Genomic DNA, 11,507 nt, shown 5'->3' on the forward strand with positions numbered 1-11,507 from the left:
AAAAAAAAAAAAAAAAAAAAAAAAAAAAAAAACTATTATGTAAAACAGATGTTTCTTAAGCATATTGTGCTTTCGTTACTGTATCTCTGTATTTCATCAATCTATCTTTGCTTCAACAGCTTTATTGAGATATAATTCACATATACAATTCACACATTTAAAGTATGCGATTCAGTGCTAGCCATTTATCTTTTGTACAACTTTTGAGTAAGATATGGAGGAAGAGACAATGTGAGTCAGCGCAGCAAGACTGTAAATCCAGTTTTGCTATGCCCTAGCTAAGTAACCATCAGTAACCTCTGGACCGCCATATCCTCATCTGCAAATCAGGGGATTAAACTAAATGAGTTCTTAGTCCCTAGCTCTCGTCCACTTTCAAGTTATCTTATTTATGGCTCACGCCTGTAATCTCAGCACTTTGGGAGGCTGAGGCGGGCAGATCACTTGAAGCCAGGAGTTTGAGACAAGCCTGGCCAACATGGCGAAACCCCTGTCTCTACTGAAAACACAAAAATTAGCCGGGCATGGTGGCGAACACCTGTAGTCTCAGCTCCTCCAGAGGCTGAGACAGGAGAATTGCTTGAACCCGGGAAGCGGAGGTTGCAGTGAGCCAAGGTCGTGCCACTGTACTCCAGCCTGGGTGACAGAGTGAGACTCCATCTCAAAAGAAAAAAAGTAACTTATTTATTTTTAACCTTTAATTCCTCTTTAGCACTAACACCAAAAATTGGGATAAGCAGCTCAGAAGGTTATACTTTACAGCCAGTTGCAACAACGCTCTGAATTAAAGATGGTGCTGGCAGATTTATTACAGCACTTGGAAGTCCTTATAAATGTAATACGATTCTTATGCCTCGTCTTGAAAGAAGACAGTTTCATTTTACGCATTTCAGTAAGAAAAAGAGAAAGAAGGTAGTCACAGAGTGTGTTTAACTTAGATGAGCTTCTTTTTTCTAACTTTATTTTCTCACTTCTAAAAGGAAATATGAAAACTCTATGTAGAAAGCTGAATAGATTTGGAAATTCTATTCAAGAAATTCAAAAAAATGAGATTAAAGTCAGTGGCTCAGCCAAATATCAAAACTATAAACAATATTGACTGTGGAGCTTTTATTAAAGTAAAAAATGAGAGTCCCCATAAAGACCTGGTTGATATGCAAAATTTTGTCACTGCAGATATTTTAACAGTATGTTACTTCATTTGTCTCTTTTCTCTATTTCAAATTACAGAGTTGAATCAGTGGTTACATTTTTTAATGAATTTACCAATATTTCTAAACAGGATCTCTTAGTAAGTAATTAGGCATTGTTACAGGTTAAATTGTGTCCCCCCAAAAAGATATGTTGACATCCTAACCCTCAGTACCTCAGAATGACCTTATTTGGAAATAGGGTAATTGCAGATGTTATTAGCTAAGATAAGGTTATGCTGGAGTAAAGATGGGCCCTTAACCCAATTTGACTGGGGTCCGTCTGTGAAGAGAAGACAGACATATAGGGAAGATGGTCATGTTAAGGCAGGCAGAAACTGAAGTGATGCTACCATAAGCCGAGGTACTCCTGGGGCTGCCAGAAGCTGGAAGAGGCAAGAGTGGATCCTCCCCTAGAGGCTTTGAAGCAAGCGCCGCCCTGCCAACACCTTGATTTGGAACATCCAAACTCCTGGACTGTGAGAGAATTAATTTGTTGCTTTAAACCACCCAGTTTGTGGTACTTTGTTATAGCAGCCATAGAAAACATACAGACATATTCCCAAACATTACATACCAAATATACACACAGAGACCTTAAAAACCAGACTTGGGAGGATGGGACTGGCATGAGTCATAAATCACTCTACTCTTGGTTATTCTTGGAGATTAGACAGTGGTCTTTTTTCCTGACTAGGCAATATCTAGGAGATAGCCAAATATAATAATGTAAGCATCAGCTAATGTGAGACTAGCACATGGCAGCCAACGTTAATTGGCCCAGAGAAACCAAGAAACTCTAGATGAAAATAGAGGTAAGCAGCCCTTCAGGCCCCAGGAGAGTATGCGTCTCCACAAAAGCTGTGCCTCTCCTAAGTTGTTTCCTGCCAGTAAGAAAAAGAGATCATCAGCAGTGGGTACCTTCTGGGCCAAAGGTGACTTCAAGCCTATGAAAATTAAAAACCAGTAACTATGGTCAGAAATACAATTTTAGTAGGCATTTTGGGGCATATCAGCCTGCCCCACACCCCTTTTATCTAAGAACTTTCCTACACAGGGCTGCAGCCCTGGCAGCATTCACATTTGTATTGTTCTCTGCTCCTCCATCCAGAGCTGATTAACCAAGGATGCACACATAACTCTAGTCAGGCCGAACGGTCTTGTCTATCTGTCTGTGTCTGTGTCTGTATCTGTGTCTGTCTGTCTGTCTCTCTCTCTCTCTCTCTCTGTGTGTGTGTGTGTGTGTGTGTGTGTGTGTGTAAGAACTGGCACTTAGAAACAAGACGTGGACTGGTTACTTGAACTTAGGATGTGTATACTCAAGAGTGAGGGGATGGCTATATCTTGTCCTGTGCACACCAAGGCAACAAAGCCAGTCTACAGAAAGGGCGCATGGGGGTATGTGGCAGCGGGGGGGTGGAGAGAGAGAAAGTAGCTGCTTATATTCTTGAGGTGCTCCTAAGTCCTAATTCCAATCTTGCATGAAACTTGGCTGCACTTTCTGCCTTCCTTAAGATACTCTATTCTTTAAATAAATGTTTTTGTTTATACTGATTTGAAATAAACTTCTATTACTTGCAACCACAGATCCTTGACTAATGAAGCCATAGACATTATTATATTATCTGTGTTATTAAAATGTTTTTGTTGACAGTTACCTATAAAAGTCAGGTGGGGCTGGCATGGTGGTTCACGCCTATAATCCCAGCACTTTGGGACGCTGAGGTAGGCAAATTCTTTGAGCTCAGGAGTTCAAGACCAGCCCGGGCAACATGGTGAAACCCTGTCCACACAAAAAATACAAAAACTAGCTGGGCACGGTGGCATGCAACTGTGGTCCCAGCTACTCAGGAGACTAAAGTGGGAGGATGGCTTAAGCCTAGGAAGCAGAGGTTGCAGTGAGCCAGGACTGCGCCACTGTACTCCAAGCTGGGTGACAGAGCAAGACCCCATTTTAAAACAAAACAAAACAAAACAAAACAAAAGTCAGGTAGGAGTGAGACTTCTCTGGATACCCTCTTCGTGTAGTTTGACCTTCAAATTATGTATCTGTATTACCTATTTAAAAAGCATTTAATTTAGAAATTATTGTTGAAATAAGTTCCCAATATAGTGATTATGTGTTCTGCATCACAATTCAGGATGCCTACTCTGTTTATTAAAGCAGAGTAAAAAAAACATCAGAATTTTAAAACTCAGGCCTATGTAACAAAGCCAGAAATTTTACAATGGAGAATCAGAGGTTATGCAATAAGATATAATTCCTAGGTTTAGGTAGTAGGCTTGATCTCAAAATAAGGCTTGTTATCCAGAAAGTGACCCAACCCCCTTCATAGACCTCTTTGGGATGCTTCGAAAACTTCTGACCCCAGAAAAAATGCACAAACACAAAACATAATTTTTCAATGGTTCATGCATGCTTCAAAACCCATCCATGGATGTCAATACATTTAGCTGCCAATACATTTACACTGCTCTCCTGTTTAACTGGAGATGAATTTACATACCTGAAACAACTAAGTAACTATACAATGGTATTAAATATCTGCATAGCTTAGCAAGAAAGCCAAATAGGGAAGAAATCAGTGGGTCTGATACGATGTATGGGGATGTTTTGGAGGAGCTGAGAAATGACTTCACTCTCAAAATAGTAGAATTTGGAGGCATAGAAGGTACAGAAAATAGAGCATAGGCATTTGAGAAGACAGCAAAGTATGTGTGGGAACCATAGGACACAGGTCTAATTGAAGTAAGGACTTGTGTTAGCAAATTATATATGGAAAGCACCTAGCACAGAGGTAGGTATTCAATAGTAATTATTATTAGAGCAGAATAAAGTCACATAGCTAAGGTGAAGCCATGTTCTAAAGGACCATGAATGTCATAAAAGCAATAAAGACTTGATAAGTCACTCTATTTTTGAGCAGAAGAACTTGATTCAGCAAAACTATTTGGAACATGTGAAGAACGGGTTGGAGAAAGTGAAAAGAAGATGGGTACAAAGAGTAGTTCAACTGGCCGGGCGCGGTGGCTCAAGCCTGTTATCCCGGCACTTTGGGAGGCCGAGACGGGCGGATCACGTGGTCAGGAGATCAAGACCATCCTGGCTAACACGGTGAAACCCCGTCTCTACTAAAAAATGCAAAAAAACTAGCCGGGCGAGGTGGCGGGCGCCTGTAGTCCCAGCTACTAGGGAGGCTGAGGTAGGAGAATGGCGTAAACCCGGGAGGCGGAGCTTGCAGTGAGCTGAGATCCGGCCACTGCACTCCAGCCTGGGCGACAGAGCGAGACTCTGTCTCAAAAAAAAAAAGAAAAAAAAGAAAAGAACAGAGTAGTTCAACCAGGCATGGTGGTTCATGCCTATAATCCCAGCACCTAGGGAGACCAAAGCAGAGACTTGCTTGAGGCCAGTAGTTTGAGAACAGCCTGGGCAACATAGCAAAAACCCATCTCTACTAAAAATAAAAAATTAGCTGGGTGTGGTGGTGCATGCATGTGGTTCTAGCTAGTTGGGAGGCTAAGATGAGAGGATTGCTTGAGTCAAGGAGGCCAAGGTTACAGCAAGCCATGATTGCACTATTGCCCTCCAGCTTGGGCAACAGAGCAAAATCCTATCTCAAAAATAAATAAATAAATAAATAAATAAATAAATAAATAAATAATAGAGTAGTTCAGTGGGTTTTGATTACAAAGCTAAAGAGAACTAAAACTAGGATAGTGGGAGTGGAAATAAAGGACCTATTTGAGGAACTTTAAAAACTGGAGAGGCTTCAGGGACTGATTCATGATCTATAAGGGATAAAGGAGAGGGAAAAGTCAGAGGGAATATTTTTAAATTTACATTATTATTATCATTTGCTTATTAAATATTACTAAATTCATCTCCTATTCTTTAGATTCTATGAGTGTTGCACTACTGGAATGTTTGTTCTGGGTAAAGGATGCAAACATCCTTGATGAAGCTGCCCACGGCTCGCACCAAAACTAGGCTGAGATATGATGTAGGAGGGAATCAGGGGTTTCTCTTTAGCCATGAACAGCTTTTAACTGAATGTGTAGGTGGCGATAATGTTAAACGTACCACACAAAATCAGATTCATTTTTTTACCCATATGAAATTTCCATGGTATACATGCCAGCTACCAGCCACTTTCAGGCTTGTCTATGCTTAACAGCTTCTGAACTGTTTGTTGATGAAATTTTAATGGAAATTCTTATAGTAGAATCCCAAATGTTCTCTTACTGTGTTAAGCCTGATTCATGGTAGTTGGAAGTTTTCATTCTCTCTTGGTGATTACGTTGGGTCTGCAGCTGCTGGAAGCGGAAAGAAGAGGGAAAATAAAGTGGTGCTTCCAGGTTGCTAAGAAAAATGGGAAAAAATCACAGAAATGACAGAAAGCGTTAGAAATCATCTCTACAGTCAAGGTTTATTTCAGTCACGTGGCAGCTCTGTTACTTGTTCCTCGTACATTGTACAGTCAAAAATGCAATTCTGGTTTAAGTTTTGGCTTTCTTTTTTGACAATTTTTTAAAAAATTAAAATAATGGGGGGAGGGGTCTCACTATGTTGCCCAGGCTGGTCTTGAACTCTTGAGCTCAAGTGATCCTCCCACCTCAGCCTCCCAGAGTGCTGGGATGACAGGCATGAGCCACCATCCCTGGCGTACGTTTTGGCTTTCAGAAGGTAGTGTGATAGTAGAGAACATGGTGCCAGAAAACTTGGGTTCTAATTCCAGGTTTATCTCTAATTATGAAGATGACCTTGAGCAAGTCAATTCATTTTTTTTTAACCCAGCCTATAACAAGGTATTGTTTTAGGAATAAGTGAAATTTCATTGTCAAAGCTCTTTGCAAATGTAAAGCACCAAAGAAAAATAAGGTATTTGTTGGAACTTTTACTTTTGTTTTGCCTGTGCTGATCTCGACATCCCAAGGACAAAAATCAATGATTTAGACTTAATTGGTTTTCTTTTTTTAAATATACTTAATACACATAGTAGAAATTTAATTAATACTTTTTAAATTTTTGAGACAGTCTCACTTGGTTGCCCAGGATGGAGCGCAGTGGTGTGATCACAGCTCACTGTAGCCTCAACACCCCAGGCTCAAGCCATCCTCCCACCTCAGCCTCCCAAGTAGATGGGACTACAAGTATGCACCACCATACCTGGCTAATTTTTGGATATTTACTGGAGATGGGGTTTCAGGCCAGGCACAGTGACTCGTGCTTATAATCCCAGCACTTTGGGAGGCCAAGGCTGGCATATCACTTGAGGTCAGGAGTTCGAGACCAGCCTAACCAACATGTTGAAACCCTGTCTCTACTAAAAATACAAAAATTAGCTGGGTGTCATGGCAGGTGCCTGTAATCCCAGCTACTCAAGAGGCTGAGGCAGGAGAATCACTTGAACCCAGGAGGTGGAGACTGCAATGAGCCAAAATTACACTACTGCATTCCAGCCTGGGCGACAGAGTGAGACTCTGTCTCAGAGAGAGAGAGAGAGAGAGAGAGAGAGAGAGAGAGAGAGATGGGGCTTCACCATGTTGCCCAGGCTGGTCTCTAACTCTGGGTTCAAGCAATCCTCCTGCCTTGGCCTCCCAAAGTGCTGGGATTACAGGGGTGAGCCACCCCACCCCCAGCCTTAATACTTTTTGATTACTGTTGCAAACAAGAGGGAAACTGTCCTGGAATGTCACTGGCTAATGGATTGAAACTGCAGTCAGCCAGTGGGTGTCTTGCTATCTTCCCACAGCAGTAGTAGGAGAAGGAGATAAGGTGGAGAGTAAGGGAAGAAAAAAATAGACTGGATTTCTAACAATCTCCCAAAAAACACACAGAATTTAGCATTTTATATTTGGCTATTTTGTTACAAAAGCTAATTCAATGCCCTGGACTTTAAAAGGAATGGGCATGGGGCAATACAATTAACAATAGTATCTTGCCATTATGTTTACCATTTTAATGTTTTCTATCTTTTATTTGTTTCTTTGCAGTTTCATAGTTTTCACACCTTTTAGTGCTAATTATAGCATATAGTTGTTATATTTCAGTTATACCTATTTTTAAGTGCAGTGATCTCTTGAGAGATGTCTGCTGGATTCTCAATGTCAGTGGAAGTCATGGTTAATTTCTACATTCCTTTATCATCCTCACTTATTCATTCATTTAACAAATATGCAAGAAGTGCCTACTGTATGCTGGACAGTGTATGAAGCACTGGTTATAAAAGCAAAATAGGCACAATCCTTGCCCTCATGCAGCTCACAGTCTGGTGGCAGAGTATCCTAAAGACTTCTTGGGCCGGCCACAGTGACTCACACCTATAATCCCAGCACTTTGGGAGGCCAAGAGGAGTAGATCACTTGATTCCAGGAGTTTGAGACCAGCCTGGGTAACATGGCAAAATACCATCTCTATAAAAAACACAGAAATTAGCTAGTATGGTGGCACGCATCTGTAGTCCCAGCTATTCAGGAGGCTGAGGTGGGAGGATTACTTGAGCCTAGGAGGTCAAGGCTGTGGTCAGCCAAGATCATACCGTTGTACTCCAGCTTATGTGAGAGAGCATAATCCTGTCTAAAGAAGACTTCTTCTTGGCCCCCAGTATCCATTATCCTCTTCTTTAGAAGTGGACCTCCAAAACTACAGAATGTTAAGTAAATAACAGTCATGACATTCTTCCTCTAAATTTTAGTATGCGTATTTTAAAAATAGGATTTTTTTTTTTTTTTTTAATTTGTGAGACAGAGTCTCACTCTGTCACCCAGGCTGGAGTACAGTGGCACCATCTCGGTTCACTGCAATCTCCGCCTCCTGGGTTCAAGCAATTTTCCTGCCTCAGGCTCCCAAGTAGCTAGGGTTACAGGCGTGTGCCACCACACCTAGCTGATTTGTATTTTTAGTAGAGATGGGGTTTCACCATATTGGCCAGGCTGGTCTCAAACTCCTGACCTCAGGTGATCTACCCGCCTTGGCCTCCCAAAGTGCTGGGATTACAGGCATGAGCCACCGAGTTTTCCCACATAGCCAAAACAACAATCACAGCTGACAGTAGTAATAATTCCTTAATAGAATGTTATATCTGAATACCCATGCATATTGAAATTTCTCCCGTTGCCCATGCAATGTCCTTTACAGCTGGTTTATCCAAACCAGGATCCAAGTGAGGACCACACATCGCATCTGGTTGTTATGTCCCCTCAGTCTCTTTGACATATATCAGTCCCTTTATTCCTGATACTGCAGTGTTAAAGAGACAGAAACAGGGACAATTGTTCTATAGAAGAATGTCCCAATTTCTCAATTTGTTTGATTGCTTCGTCAGGGTACCAGTTAGCTTGTTTCTCTTTCCCTTGTGATTTCTGTAAAGCTGAAATTACGTTATGACAAATTGATACAGAAGAGGGGCAGGGAAGTGCAGGAAGGAGAAAGGTGGGTCCCTGGCGAGGGCTCCACCCCCGGGCCTGTGCCCATAGACCTAGGTGACGACAGGCACTCTTGCCTTCGCGCCCAAATGTTGCATTTCCCAAGACCACCCTGGCCTGCCACGCCCCCATCCTGTGCCTATAAAAACCCGAGACTCTAGCAAGGCAAACACACAAAAAACGGCTGAACGCTGACAGAAACACATTGGCGGAGGAACACACAAGCGGCTGGATTTCGAGAGGACATCGAGAGCACGTCAAGAGCACAGGGACAGGCACTGGCATGCCGGCAGGTTATTGACCGGCAGAACACAGTTTGGCCAGGGCTGTTGGAGAAGAGTCGGGCCTCCGCGCAGCCGGACTTCCAGGGAAAAAACCATCTCCTTGCTGGCTCCTCCATCTGCTAAGAGCTGCTTCCACTCAATAAAACCTTGCACTCATTCTCCAAGCCCACATGTGATCCAATTCTTTCAGTACACCAAGGCAAGAACCCGGGGATACAGAAAGCCCTCTGTCCTTGCAATAAGGCAGGGGTCTAATTGAGCTGGCTAACACAAGCCGCCTACAGATGGCTAAACTAAAAGAGCACCTGTAACATGCCCACTGGGGCTTCAGTTGTAAACATCCACCCCTAGATACCGCCATGGGGTCAGAGCCCCACAGCCTGCCCGTCTGTATGCTCCCCTAGAGGTTTGAGCAGCGGGGCGGTGAAGAAGGGAGCCACGCTCCCATCGCATGCCTTGCGAGGGGGACAAGGGAATCTTTCCCATTTCAAAATTAAGGCCCAGTTAGACTCAAATTTGAACATTTTTGGCTAGATTGTGTCGCAAGTAGTACTGTGTACTTCAAATCACATTACATCAGCAGACACAGAATATCTGACCCCTGGATTGAGGTGATAACAGCCTGAATTTTTCACTGTAAAGCTTTGTTCTTTTATGGACAGAAGTAATCTGTGCAGAGGTTTCGTTTTGTTTTGTTTGGCACCTTATGAATGTCCTTTCTCATTATCTATCTACCTGATCATTTTAACATCAATTGAAAATCCTTGCCTGAGTCAACAATTTCACTAAGGAACCCTCGATTTTTAACAGTGTGTATAAAATCTCCCTTACTTTGAATAAAAACTGTATTTGCCTTCCTGACTACAGCTGTATGGAATACAAGCATAATGGCTGGAATTGGAGCGACCGTTTTGGACCGTGAGGTGGAAGCCATATGCTGAATTTGGTGGAATAGCTAGAGGGAAGAAGCCTTGGTCTCTTATGACCATGGAGCTACCATACTAACCTTGATCTACCTGCCTCTAAACTTTGTTTATGTGAGAGAAAAATGAACTAACATTTTCAGCCACTGTATATTTTTCAGCAGTTCCTGACACAACAAAGAAGATAATAAAACAAGCATATAATTATAATTTTGGTAAATTATATTTTTAAAAAATAGAATATGGGAATAGAAGATAGTGGGCTTCTTAGGTGAGGCGGGAAAGCCTTCACCAGGAGGTTGCATTTAAGTGGAGAGTAGAATGCTGAGAAGCAGCGAATTGTGTGAGGTGGTAGGGAGTATCCTAAACAGAGGAGACTGTGTGTGGGAAGTGATAAAGTAGAAAGGGCTTGCTTGGCATGTTCACAGAATTAAAAGGAGGCCATGTAGCTGGAGCTTAATGACACCAGATGGCAGGGGAGAGGCTAGCAGATGCAACGTCATTTAGGACTAGCAGGCCATAGTAATGAGTTGACTTTTTTTTCAAGCGTAATGGTAAGAGTTGTAAGCAGGGGAATAACACTAAATTATGTTTTAAAAAGTTATTCTGGGCCCGACACAGTGGCTCATGCCTGTAATCCCAGCACTCTGAGAGGCCGAGGAAGGCGGATCACCTGAGGTCAGCAGTTCCCGACCAGCCTGGACAACATGGTGAAACCCCGTCTCCGCTAAAAATACAAAAATTAGCCAGGTGTGGTGGTGGGCGCCTGTAGTGCCAGCAACTTGGGAAGCTGAGGCAGGAGAATCGCTTGAACCTGAGAGGCAGAGGTTGCAGTGAGCCGAGATTGGGCCACTGTACTCCAGCTTGGGCAAGAGAGGAAGACAGTCTCAAAAAAAAAAAAAAAAAAAAAAAAAAAAAAATGTTATTCTGACAGTAGTGTGGTGAACGAGGGCATCAAAAGTGAAAGCAGGCCAAGCATAGTGGCTCACACCTGTCATCTTAGCACCTGGGGAGGCCAAGGTGGGAAGATTACTTGAGGCCAGAATTTCAAGACCAACATGGGCAACAAAGTGAGGCCTTCTCTCCACACAAAAAAGTGAAAACTTAGCCAGGTGTAGTGGTGTGTACCTGTAGTCCCAGTGCCTCAGGAGGCTGAGGCAGGAGGATTCCTTGAGCCCAGGAGTGGCGCCATGATGGCTGTACTCCAGACTGGGTGATAGAGTAAGACCCTGTCTTAAAAAAAAAGAAAAGAAAAGAAACACATAATAGAAATTTATTTTCAAAAGAAACATCTAGAGTCGTCCCAGACCAACTATAGCACTTTGGCAACAAGTATTCATATTTAAAATAACACAAACATTCTTTTTTTTTTTTGAGACGGAGTCTCACTCTGTTTCCCAGGCTGGAGTACAACAGCACAATCTCAGCTCACTGCAACCCCTGCCTCCTGAGCTTAAACAGTTCTCCTGCCTCAGCCTCCCGAGTAGCTGGGATTACGGGTGTCCACCACCACGCCCAGCTAATTTTTGTAATTTTAGTAGAGACGGGGTTTCACCATGTTGGTGAGGCTGGTCTCAAACTCCTGACCTCAGGTGATCCACTGGCCTTGGCCTCCCAATGTGCTGGGATTACAGGTGTGAGCCGCTGCACCCAGCCTACACAAACATTCTTAAATCATTAAAGAA

Source organism: Rhinopithecus bieti, unplaced genomic scaffold (assembly GCF_001698545.2).
Source record: "Rhinopithecus bieti isolate Rb0 unplaced genomic scaffold, ASM169854v2 scaffold_47995, whole genome shotgun sequence".
NCBI classification, from domain to species: Eukaryota; Metazoa; Chordata; class Mammalia; order Primates; family Cercopithecidae; genus Rhinopithecus; species Rhinopithecus bieti.